The sequence below is a fragment of the Choloepus didactylus genome, chromosome 15, assembly GCF_015220235.1.
Source record: "Choloepus didactylus isolate mChoDid1 chromosome 15, mChoDid1.pri, whole genome shotgun sequence".
NCBI classification, from domain to species: domain Eukaryota; kingdom Metazoa; phylum Chordata; class Mammalia; order Pilosa; family Megalonychidae; genus Choloepus; species Choloepus didactylus.
In genome coordinates, this window is record NC_051321.1 from 60,501,745 (window position 1) to 60,515,254 (window position 13,510).

Below are 13,510 nucleotides of genomic sequence, written 5' to 3' on the forward strand. Positions count from 1 at the left end.
GCGCCCTGCAGCTCGCGCGAGGCCCGGGAGCGGTGTGGAGGAGGGCAGAAGGAAAGGCCGGGACCTGGCGGGCGTGGGGGTGGGGTTGGGATGGCCCGGCCTCGGGCCTGTCCGGGAACTGGGGACCCACGGCCTCCTCACCCTGTTCTTCGTCGTTGCGGGGCTCCCTGCGGCTGGCAACGGGTCCGGCGGCAGAGGCTCCGGCTGCGGCACGGAGCAGCCCGGCTGCGTGCGGTCCGCGCCCCTGCTCTCGCGGCTCTGGGTGGGCAGGCGCGCTGGGCAGACGGCGCGCGCTCCCCGCTCCCCGCTCCCCGCGTTGCGCGGCACCGCCCTGCGGGCCCGAGAGTGGCGCGTCTCGTGGCGGCTCCCTGCGCAGGCTCCGCAGACGCTGAGTGCTGGAGGCTTCGCGGCCCTGGGGAGGATGCGGCGGCAGCACCGGGCCTTTGTACCCCAAGGCTGAATGCGTTGCGGTGTCTTTCTTGGCGTCTGATTGCCATTCGGTCACGTGTGGTAGGAGGAGAAATTTGTCTAAAAACCTGAGACCATTCCTATCTCAAGATCTCTGGGAAGAGTCCCGGTTGCCCCGGAATTTACAACTTACTGAGAAAGGAGTCTATTATTGAAAGGTGACACCCGCCTGCTCGCCAGTATCCCCGAATTTGGCCCTGTCTTGGCGGAATTATTTGCCAAGTGATTGAGAGACTGTAGTCTTTATTTAAATTATCAGTTTATTTTATTGTGCTCTTTTCAACAAGTGCTGGAGATCCGAAGACAATAATTGGTTTGATTAGTGCTGTTTCCTCTATGAAGGTATTTCAGTACAGTTTCAACTAATTTTCTCCCATTCCGCCTCTCCCCCCACCCCACCCCCGCACACACCTCTTCCGTCTTAAAAAAAAAAAAAGTCACCAAGTCAACAACAGCGTCAGGTGCCTGAGTTACAGCCAGAGGCCTGTGGATTCATTTTGCATGATCTCTGCAAGAGGGATATTATCTCAGTACCTTTATAAAATGTTTATGTGGAGCAGTAGGCATCTCTGATGAACTTAAGAATTGGCGAAAAAATAGCATAGCCAGATGTCTTCCTTCTTTTTAAAATAGAGACAAGGAACTAAGTTTTCTTGAGTTTTGATTTTATTTTGTTTGGGAGTGAATCGCTAAGTAGTTTTGTTCAACCTGATTTGCAAAACTGCATTCAAAATTTGTCATTTAATTGTTTAATGCAGTTTGGTTTTCCTCAGTTTCTATTGCTAAAGCCCCAGAGCCGGCTTTGTCACCTGTGGGAAACTAAATAAAATAAACAAATACATACCACAGATGCCTTCAGGTTGTTTTTAGCCTTTTCAGACCTCTTTTTAAGTCTGTCATTTACAAAATATAGGCATACCTTCCTTGATATGTCTATCAAGAGTCATGTCTGCAGGAAGAAAATCAGGTGTCCCGTTAGGAAACTATACCTTTTTTTCTTCTTAACTGTCTGGGTTCCCCTAACCAGTATATTCTTCAACTGAGAGAAAATTGTGAAGCACTTCAGTTTAGTTTGAGTTACAAAGCACTTTCATTTAGTTTGAGTTACTCAAAGTGGAAAAATTTTTTTTTCTTTTCATCATCGACTATGACTGTAAATGTGTGTTTTAGGTGCTACTTGTACCCAAAGGTCAGTATCATGTAGTTAATCTTACTGGGACTGACATTTTGGGTACACAGATACCTGCACTACAAGTCAGAATGTTAAATCTTCTAAGAGTTACACTCAGTGCTCTGGAGGTTAGATAAGGAAGTGATCATATCTGATTGGAGAATCAAAAAGGCAAAGGAGGTTACATTTTTGTTGGGCCCTAAAGAATGTGGCTAATTTAGACAGTCAAAAATGAAAATGGAAAGAATTCCAGGCATAGGGATTAGCATGAAGCAAGGCACAGAGGAGCAAAGCCCAGGTAGTTACAGTGATGGGAGGGCCTAGGTGGAGTGGAAGCTGGAAAGGTAGGCTGGGGCCAGTTTTGGAGAAATTCCAGGAGAATTGGTAGATTTTATTAGGCAGCTATGGCTTTACTTTGGAAGATTTTCTGCACTTAGTGTATGAGAGGTTTGGCAATGGAGAAAGATGGTAGACAAGGAGGCCATTTGGGAGGTCTCCTAACTGGAGAGAAGGGATTAAAGCCTGGGGTCCTAGAACCTACAGTATTTAAGCACTGAAGGAAAAGGAGCAAAAATGTAAGAGAGAAAAAGGTCATGGAGAGATCTATATCAAATGTCAGGAAATGTGTTTCATCGGTCTTTGAACCATTAGCATATTAGAAAACATGCTTGTTAGTCAATACAAGCATCATTATGTTTTGCCCCTTTGCTCCTCAGTTTCTACCTCTTTAAATACAAGGATGTCCTCAGTTTCTACCTCTTTAAACACAAGGATGTTGTCTACTCTCTTGATGATCTTTTTAAGGACATAAAAGACTAATACCAGAATCTGTACAAACTTTTGAAACCTTTTGCATACTAGGGGAAAGAGTTTACTTACATTCTTTTTAGCCCACCGGAACAGCCATCTCAATTAGAACCTGAAGAAACATCAGACAGCTCTCTCAAGATGAACCTCTGGTGGGATAAGCAAAAAACACAAGGAACCTCCATAACCAAAGCTCCCTTTGTGCATGAATACTTCCTCTGTAGACCTCAGTACATCTTCCCCATACAATGTTACATTGGCTTTAAAATAAGACCTGGATGCTAGTTAATAGCATGTAGGTCTTGGGCAACATGCTTAACCCATCCGTGCTTCAGTCTCCTAGTCTTAAAATGGTTATATTTACAAGAAAACTGTTGTAACAATTAAATTGGTTTAACTTAAACATGCCAAGTGTGATTCTTGGCAGTTATTTATTATGCACTTAATAGACATTTAGAAAGATATTTTATCAAGGAAGAGTGCAAAATGATATAGAGGTAGAGATAACACTGAATGTCAGAAGCCTGGAATTTAGAACTGGCTTTGGTTAAATTAACCACCTGACAGAACTTGAGTCAGCCTCTTACTGTGTATAGACCTCAGTTTCCTTCTGTGTAAAAATAAAAGAGATCAGGTGACTCCAAGCTCTTTTGTCCAGCTCTAGTGGTTTGTTTATGGTACGAAAGTATTTTTCAGTATTTCCAGTTTGTTTAAAATCAGCTACTTTATCTTTATAGACAAGGTTAAAGGTTAGTTAGCAATTCTTAAGTAATAGTAACCTGAGATTGAAAGGTTACTTAGCAATTATTAAGGAATAGCTATATGAGATTACAAATTATAAATACACTCTTAGGTGATACCCATACATCACCTCTTGAGACATGACTCTCACAAATTGAAGGAAATCCGTTTTTTCTAACTTTTCTTATTTATATGATATAATATGGCATTGTGCTGGTTTGAATCTATTATTTACCCCAGAAAAGCCATATTCTTTTAATTCAGTCTTGGGGGTACAGACTTACTGTGGTAGAATCTTTTGATTAGGTTGTTTCCATGGAGATGTGACCCACCCAGTTGTGAGTGAGACCTTTTAATTAAATTATTTCCATGGAGATGTGACCCTGCCCGTTCATGGGGGGTCTTAATTAGTTTATTAGAGTCTTTAAGAGAGCTGAGAGAGAGAGAAACAGAGCTCTGAGCCCACACAGACCCGGATGTTTGGAGATGCTAAGCCCAGAGTTTGTCCTGTAGAAACTAAGTGAGAACCCACAGGCACTTAAAGAGAAGCCCCTGGAATCAGAAACTAAAAGCTAGGCACTTGGGAGCAAAGGACAAGCAGACGCCAGCCATGTGCCTTCCCAGCTAACAGAGGTGTTCCAGGCACCCTCAGCCTTTCTTCGGTGAAGGTATCCTTGTGTTGATGTCTTAGTTTGGACACTTTTATGGCCTTAGTACTGTAAATTTGCAATCTAATAAATCCTCATTGAAAAAGCCAGTCCATTTCTGGTATTTTGCATACCAGCAGCTTTAGTAAACTTGAATAGGTATCATGGTTAAAATCAGGACTAAAGCCAGATTGCCTGGATTCAAATATCAGCTCTGCCATTTTCTAGTTGTAATCTATGCCATAAGGATTATGTTAGTTCATGTATATTATGTCCTTAGCCCAGTATATGGCACGTAGTAAGCCTTCACTGTTAGTAGTTATCAGAACAAAGAACATACCCCTCTATAATTCCAGCATACTGAACTTTTAAAGTTTTCAGTTTACATTTTCTCTTTGCGTTTTTTTTCTCTCTTGGTATGTGACATAATTGTAATTAAAGTATAGTAAAAATCATATACTATTATTTATTTTATTATTATTGTAATTATCTTAAATATTGCTTTGAATTCTTGTTTACTATCCAACATTTGATCAGGCCAACATTTATAACTTCCATAGCAATTCTTTTTAAGTATTTTTTTAATATAAATATTCAGGAGGAGTATTTCTAAGTCAAAGACTATGAACATTTTTTGGACTGTTGATAAGAATTGCCAAATTGCTTTCCAAAAGGATATTAATATTTTACAATGCCACCAGCAAGATATGAATGCTATCTATCATATCATAACCAACATTGGGGTTTTAATTTTTTATACTCTCCTAGTAGGTATACCAGATTTCATTGCTTTGTTTCGCATTTTATTTCTTATTAGCAAGGTTGATTATTGTCCTAGTATTTTCTTATTAATTGTATCTCCTTTTGTGGAAATAGTTTGTATTTACTTTGCCTATTTGTGTTTCGGAGATCTGATAATTTACTTGTTTTGTCGAGTACCTTAAAAATAAAGAAATTAACCTTAAGTCATATTTGATACAAATAAGTTTCTCAATATAATTTCACTTTTCTTTTACATATTTTATTTTATTTTTGTAGAGAGATTATACTTTTGATACAGTTCAACTTGTTCATGTTTTACTTTATAATTTCTTTATCACTTTGAAATATGAAATATTCATTATTCCAGATATTAATAAGTATTTTATCAAATAGAATTGGATAGATTGGGGGACTTCCTGTTTATTTCTCTACATCTATGTTTCCCTTTTTATTTTTTATTTTTTTATTTATTTTTTGTTTGTTTGTTTCCCTTTTTACATTGGTGACACATTTTAATTTTTGTTTTACCATAATTTTATTATCTGGTAGTACTAGTAAAAACCTCAATCCTCTTTTTTAATGGATCCTCTTCAGTTATAAATAAAAGGGCATCTTTAGAGTCCCCATGACACACCTTAAAAATCTTACTCCAGCAGTCTTCCCATTCTTTCTAGCACTTTGTTTTTCTCTGCTGGATCTTACTTATCGGCTTCCATCTTAAAAACAAATGAACAAAAAAACTAGTATACCTTTCATGTTATCACCCCATTTCTCTCTTTCTCTCAAAAGCAAAAATTCCTGAGAAGAATTGTCTGCATTCACTGTTTTCACCTTTTCTCCTCTTGGCTTTGCTGCCACACCCTCCCCTAAAATAGACCTTGAGGTTAAAAAAAGTGACTTCTACTTGGCCAAATTGTATGGTCCTCATCTGATTTATCAGCAACTTTTAATACAGTTGCTCACTCTCTCTTAGAAATACTTTCTTCACTTGGGTTCTTAGAAACCTTGTTTGTTTTGTTGTTGTTGTTCCCAATAACTCCCTGGCCACTCCCTTCTCAGTCTCCCTTACATTCCTCTTCATTCCCTCTTGAGGTTGGAGAGCCCAGGGACTCAGTCCTTATGCTTTTCCTCTTCTCCACCTAGACTCCTTTGAATATCTCCTTCAGCCTCTTCTCTATTCTGAGGTCTCCCTATAATTTAAATATCCAGCCCAGACCTCTGCTGAATTCCCTATTCTTTTTTCAGCGGCTTTCTTTTTTTTTTTTTTTTTTTTTTTAATTTTTTTTTTTAATTAAATTCAGTTTTATTGAAATACATTCACACACCATACAATCATCCATGATATACAATCCACTGTCCACAGTATGATAACATAGTTATGCGTTCATCACCACAATCTATCTCTGAACATTTTCCTTACATCAGAAAGAACCAGAACAAGAATACAAAATAAAAGTGAAAAAAGAACACCCAAATCATCCCCCCATCCCACCCCATTTGTCCTTTAGTTTTTATCCCCATTCCTCCACTCATCCATACACTAGATAAAGGGGGTGTGATTCATAAGGTCTTCACAATCACACTGTCACCCCTTGTAATCTACATTATTATATAATTGTCTTCAGGAGTCCAGACTGCTGGGTTGGAGTTTGGTAGTTTCAGGTATTTACTTCTAGCTATTCCAATACATTAAAGCCTAAGAGGTGTTATCTATATAGTGCATAAGAATGTCCACCAGAGTGACCTCTCGACTCCATTTGGAATCTCTCAGCCACTGAAACTATTTTGTCTCATTTTGCATCCCCCTTTTGGTCAAGAAGATACTCTCAGTCCCACGATGCCAGGTCCACATTCATCCCTGGGAGCCATACTCTGCGTTGCCAGGGAGATTTACACCCGTGGGAGTTGGATCCCACGTGGGGGGTGGGGGCAGCGAGTTCACCTGTCGAGATGGCTCAGTTAGAGAGATAGAGGGCCACAACTGAGCAACAAAGAGGTACTCAGGGGGAGACTCTTAGGCACCATTACATACAACTTTAGACTCTCCTTTGTGGTAATGAGCTTCATAAAGACAAGTCCCATGCTCGAGGGCTCAGCACATCAAACCACCAGTCCCAATGTTTGTGACAACATACGCTAGGGGATCAGCATCTCAAAGTTTAGAGATAGGCCTTACAATTCAGGGATAGAGTTAACTGCTGTAACAGCTTACAATCTAGGGACTATTACAATTATTGTGTCCACGTTAGGCTATGTTCTAAGATTCAATTCTGAGTTTACACATTGTAGTTAGTCCATATTGGTAAGGCATCATCCCTCTCACCATGTTTTCTCCAACACTTTTACTCCTATATATATATTTTCCTACAATTTTATAGAGTTATATTCACATACCATACATTTATCCACAGTGTACAATCAGTTGTTCATGGTATCATCATAAAGTTGTACATTTATCACCACAATCAGCATTTGAACATACTGATTACTACAAGAAAAATTGTTTTGTTTTTTTTTAGCAATAAGAAAAAATGATAAAAAGAAAAATAACATGTCATACAATACAATATACTACTAAGGACAGCAAATAACACCACTACCAAGAATCCCATATTACTCCCCTATATCCCCTTCTCATATACATTTAGCATTGGCGTATTGCTTTTGTTACATTTAATGGAGGTTTATTACAATGTTACTGTTGACCATAGACTCCAGTTTGCTTTATGTTTTTTCCTGAATACCATCCCTTTTTCAAATTTCTACATGGTTGACATTCATTTGCTTTCCCACATGCAAAAACATTTTTATATTTGTATATTTAGTAACAGTCATTGGCCACTCCAGTTTTTGCCACGTTATACAGTCCCAGTCTTTATCATCTATCTTTTCCTCTGGTGTCATACATTCTATCCCACCTCTTTCAGCTTTACTCACAGACATCTTTGTTCAGTGTACTTACAATACCGTGCTACCATCACACAGTATTATGCTATCTATTTCTGGATCTATGCAATCAATCCTAAACATTCTGTAGTCCTTCAGCATCAAATGGCTGATCTCTGCCCTCTTTCTATCTCCTTTCAGCGGCTTTCTTAACTCTACTTGGAAACATCTGAAAGTCATCTTAAACTTAAGATATCCCATACTGAGCTGCTGACTTTCCTTCCGGATCCCACTCCTCCAGGAGCCTTCCCCACCTCAGTTAATTGGCAACTTGGTCCTTCCAGCAGCTTAGGCCAAAACCTTAGGGTCTTCCTTGAATTGCTCTCTATCTCTCATTCCCTATTTGGAATCCTACAGCAAACCTTGTTGGCTCGACCTTAAAAATGTATCCAAGATCCTCTCACTTCTCACTACTCTATGTGTCTTATAATAGCATTTTAATACCGTCTTGCTTCTACCCTTGTCCCCCTCATTTATTCTTAACACAGCAGCCAAAATGATCCCCTTGAAATTTAAGTCAGTTAAGTCACTCCACTGCTCAGATCCCTTAGGTGACTTCCAGTCTCACTCAAGAGTAAAGCCAAGTCCTCACCATGGCATTGTATACTTAAGTTAATTTTGCAAATAAGATGATAATGGCTGGATAGTTTAAATGGATCATCAATGGATAGAAAATAAATGTACTCTTGAAAAAAATACCTCTGCATCCATATAAAGGGCCTTAGAAATGTGTACGTGTTAAACTGAAAATATTAGAGTATTAAATAAAATTATATGAGAAAAATAGTCTGAAGGCTTTTTGAAATGGTGATCTTTTTTCTTTTTTTATTTGATTTTACTGAGATATATTCACATACCATACAATCATCCAAGTGTACAAGCAGTTGTTCAAAGTAGCATTATATAGTTGTGCATTCATCACAATTAATTTTTGAACATTTTCATTAACGCAAAAAAAAAAAGAATAAAAATTAAAGTAAAAAAGAAGACCCAAAACATCTCATCCCCCCAACCCTTCCTATTATGCATTTACTTTTTTGTCCCCGTTTTTCTACTTATCTGTCCATATACTGGATAAAGGAGTATGAGCCACAAGTTTTTCACAATCGCATGGTCACACAGTGTAAGCTATATAGTTAAACAAACGTCTTCAAGAATCAAGTCTACTGGATTGCAGTTCAACAGTTTCAGATATTTCCTTCTAGCTATTCCAATACACTAAAAACTAAAAATGGATACGTACATATCGCATTAAGAATAACCTCCAGAATGTCCTCTCGACTCCATTTGAAGTCTCTCAGCTACTGAAACTATTTTGTTTCATTTCTTTTCCCTCTTTTGGTCAAAAAGGCTTTCTCAATCTCTCCATGCCAGATCCTGGTTCATCCCCAGGAGTCATTTCCCACGTTGCGGGGGAGATTTACACCCCTGGGAGTCATGTCCCACATAGGGGGGAAGACAGTAAGTTTACCTTGAGCAAAGATATTCTGAAAGGATATCTGGTCTTTTCCTTGCCAACTAAAAATGACAGAAATGAAATTGGAAATAAACTTTTTAAAATTATGATTAAATAATTTTGATGAATTTTAAAATCCTTAGTTCTTATATTTTGTGTGGTGAATTTGGTGTAAGCATTGCTTTGTTTCAGTTGGTCTTTGTAAGTTTAAGAAATGAAATGTAATGTCTTCCAGTAAGGTTCTACCCAATTAGCTTAGATTATTGCTAAGGACAAATTTTTATGATGCTTTAACTAAAACAGCTTACCTAAAACTAAGATCAGAAAAACGTAAGAAAGGAAATACTGAAAATTATAATCTATAACCTTAAAAGTGACACTGCCTACATGCATGTTAAATATATAAGATGGGGAGGAACTTTGTATGATAAAGGAAAGCATTCATTTTCTTCCTTCAAAGACTTCAATTCTGTTCCCCCACTTCAAAGTATGACATCACTGTCTCTTGTTCGCTCTTTTATCCTTTCCTCACCTTTTCTCTAGCTTTCTTGTTTCACTTTTTCCCTTCACTCTCAATAAAAGTGACAAGAGAGTTGTATGTTCTCTGTCATGTGCAGAGAAATAATTTTTTTAAAGGTTAAAAATATATTCCATCATTTCCAAACCAACAAAAGAAAAAAAAAATAAGAAAGGCAAGCAGGGATCTTTGGACAAAATAATATGGTAGAAATGTGTTCAAATATATCAGTAATGACAATAAATATAAACAGATTATACTTTCCTGTTAAAAGACAACCCGTAACACTGGGGGAAAAAACTATGAAGAAAATTATAAAACATCATTGAAAGACATAAAAGCAGATCTGAGCAAATGAAAAGTCCATGTTAATGGATCAATGTTAATGATTGTCAGGTCTTCCCAAATATAACATTTCAGTGAAATTCCCTAAGGATTTTTGTTATTTTTATTTTCATGTAACTTGATAGACTAATGATCTAAAGTTCATATAAAGAAGAAAAACCCAAGAATCAATTAGCTGTAAAAAAACAAGGAACAAGGACTTGCCCTATTGTATATCAAGATTTACTATAATGTTACAGTAATTTAGACAATATAGTATTGCTGCATTGTTCACCAACAGATTAGTGGAACACAATAAAGAACCCATAAACTAACCCAGGCATGTGTGGAAACTTGATATGTCAGGTGTAGCATTCAAAATCTTTGGGAAAAGATGGATAATTTAATAATTAGTGTTGTGACAATTTGGTTATCTCCATGAAAAAAAAAATAAATCCTTAGCTCATACCAAATTCAAAATTAAATTATAAGTGGATTCCCTGCCTAAATGTGAGAACTAAAGTATTTCAACTTTTAAAAGGAAATATAAGAAAATATAATTATGAGGTGGTCAGGAAGAATTTCTTCATCCCTGAAATAAACCATAGAGGAAATGATTAATAAATGTGTCTATATTTTTAATAGCCCAACATATCCGATGCTCATTTCATGTCAAGCAATCATTCTAAGTGCTTTCAAACTAATTTGTTTATATCTTTCAACAACCCGAACTAAGGATGGTGTTATCTCCCTTTTGTCATTAGAAACCTGAGGCTTAAGGATGCAAAATAACTTGCTCTGGGTAGTCACACAACTAAGTGACAGAGCTAAGTGGCAGTCTAGTTTCAGAACCAAATCTTAGCCAATATGCTATATTGCCTCCCTGTGTTATAATTTCTTTTTTTTTTTTTTTTTTTACATTTTAAATCCATTTAGTTTGCCTACAATAATGTTGGTAAGTTTTTACAAATGTATGCATGCATGTATCATCATCCCAGTAAAGATTCCATTTACATTCTCAACAATAACTGAGGCATGTCCATTTCCATATATTTCCCATCCCTAATAATAGTAATTTTATCTTTGCCAATCTGATATGTGAAAAATGCCAAGTTATTTTAAATATCATTTAAAGGATATTTTTAAGACTCTTTAGAAAACTCATATTCTTGTCTCAATTCCTTTATGGGGGTTAGGGGAGGCAGGTGTAGCAGAGAAGCCAGCACTAGAATTGTCAGACAATGAGAGGTAAAATGTAGCAAGTTTTGTGATATATATAGCTAATGAAGTATAAAGTCAGAAGATATAAAGAATTCTTTAAAATCAACAAGAAAAAAAGGCATCCTAAAAGAAAAGTGGACAAATGAACAGGCATCTTATAGGAGAGGAAACCAATAGCAGCTAGACATGTAAAAAGATACTCAAAACTCATTAGTTTTAAGGAAAATGTAAATTAAAATTCCATTTCACACCTACCAAGCTTGAAAATATCAAGCTTTGGCAAGGATATATAGAGCAACAGGATACTTTTTATGATGCCAATATGATTGGAAATTGGTAAAACTGCTTTTGAAGACCATTTGGTGTTATTCTTTCACCTACCCTATAGCCAAGCAATTCCACAACTAGGTGTATACCATAGTAGAAATCTGGCACATACAACAAGAGAAATTTATAAAGTGGTTTATAGGAAAGTTCTTAAAGCAAAATTCTACAAAGAATAGTAATTTACATGGACAGGAGAATGGATAAAAAAAAAGGTTGATATATTTGTATAATGGAATATTATACAGCAGTGAAAATGAATGAAATACCACTACAAGCATCAACACGAATGAATGTCAGAAAAATTATAGTGTGTTTTTTAAAAATTAGCCAGATATGTTTGCATACAGCATGATACCACTTTAAGGCCAGTGCATAGGCAAAACTAAAAACTATGTACTTTAGAAATATATATGTATATGGCAAGTGTATTTTTAAAAAAGAAGAGTATGATAAAATTTATGATAAAGGTTATCTCTGAGGGGGTGACGGGAAGGGATCTGGAACAGTGTTATTGGTAATATCCTCCTACCTTTTAAGTTGGGTTGATTGATTTTATTATGTTTCATAACTTAGAATATGTGCTATATATTCTTTTCTGTATCTCAACTATTACATTAAAAATGTTTAACACTTGCAGTGAGTCAAGATCAAGGTATCTACCATAACTAAAGGGACCATCCAAGACAAGCAGAGAGCAGATACCAAAAAAAAGCTCCCATCCCAGTGCATATGCTTCTTGCTGGTGTAGAGGTTAGTTTTAGTCCTTAGCCAGGCTACAGATGGAGACGCAGAAGGGGCTGCACCTGTCATGATGAGTATGTGAACAAAAGGCCTGAACTTCTGAGAAATTGACAAGCAAGCCCTTGTCCCCCTTTTTTTCCCCTCAAAGCTGGTCTGAGCTTAATGAAAAATATCCAATTTCTTATTTTTCCAAATACTCAAAAGGGTTTTTGAGGTTCTAGAAGCAAGTGCATAGATAGCTACTTAAAAGCTGTCTTTTTTTCCCATTTATTTTCAGATCAGGGTTGTTTTTTTGTCTGACTACTTGATGTATGGGCTATTGTTATAAAAAGTAACTCAGTATCTAAAAAAAAGTATACATTAATGTGCCTTCATAATAGCTGGTTCCAGATTGACAGACCTAAGAGATAGTATTCATGGTGAAATGTAGAATAATATCCCTCACTCACCAGCTTCTGCTTTGTATTCTTAATAGTGTTGCCTATCCATTTTGATAGTTTAGCTGGTCGAAATTTTGCATTGCTTGAACTCCCTAATGCCTGCATAAGAATAATTTAATTCATAATTCCCTGTTATTAAAAAGGATGTACCATTAGTCCCAGAATCTGGGATAGTCTGAACCTATCAATGGGAGAAAATCTCTAATGTTAACATTTTATACAGGTGTGTAATTCTGATTCCTTTTGCATGCCCCAAAATCAGGAGTCTTTAGTTTGAGCATAATTTAGGCAAGAGTAAGAGAGTGGAAAATATTATGTGGACGGTTGTGTGTTCCATGTGGTCAGCATTGCTATGGGGGTGATCCGGCTAAGACATCTGCCACCCCATGGATGGCCAGGATTTCTTTGGCCTGGTAGGCTCTCTCATCTTTTCATGTGCTGTTCTCACTTGGTCAGTAGAGGACAGTCAGAGCCTCACAGCACTTCAGGAACATAATTATGAGATATTAGTAGATTTGCAGATCTATCCATAGCGATTTCTAGGTCAGGAATGCAAGGTAAAGAAATTTACTAGATGTAACTTTTAAAGTTGTCCATAACCCTGTACCCCGGTAGTCACCCAGAAATACCAATAGGATTGCATGTTTTAAATTGACTAACACTTGTCTTTTATAATTAAGAATGTTAGCCCAGAAAGATAATGGGCCCTGATATCAGCAGCTGTTCACTCCTTTTACTCCTATTCAGACTCTCGTTTTACCATACTTCATCAGAGTCTTTATTTTTGCTAACATTTAATCCCGCCAACCAATAGTAAACCTTCTCAATAAACATACAAGATTTTTCTAATCTCACTCACCCTTTAAAGAGTAATTTTGTATGAATGGAATAATTTAAAATTACAGCTTTGAATAAGAAAAGCAATACTCTAGCTTTACAAAT

The 13,510-nt window shown here is 37.0% G+C and overlaps 2 protein-coding genes across 2 annotated transcripts in view; one reads left to right on the top strand and one right to left on the bottom strand.

Moving 5' to 3' along the window:
• Positions 1-451, bottom strand: part of JMJD1C (jumonji domain containing 1C) — a 424,199-nt gene extending 423,748 nt beyond the window's left edge. Inside the window, exon 1 of the mRNA XM_037804075.1 lies at positions 142-451. The gene's annotated coding sequence lies outside the window, so the exon portion shown is untranslated. The remainder of the gene's footprint in view (positions 1-141) is intronic.
• The window catches only part of REEP3 (receptor accessory protein 3), an 80,362-nt gene that overhangs the window by 247 nt on the left and 66,605 nt on the right, over positions 1-13,510 (top strand). The window lies entirely within an intron of this gene.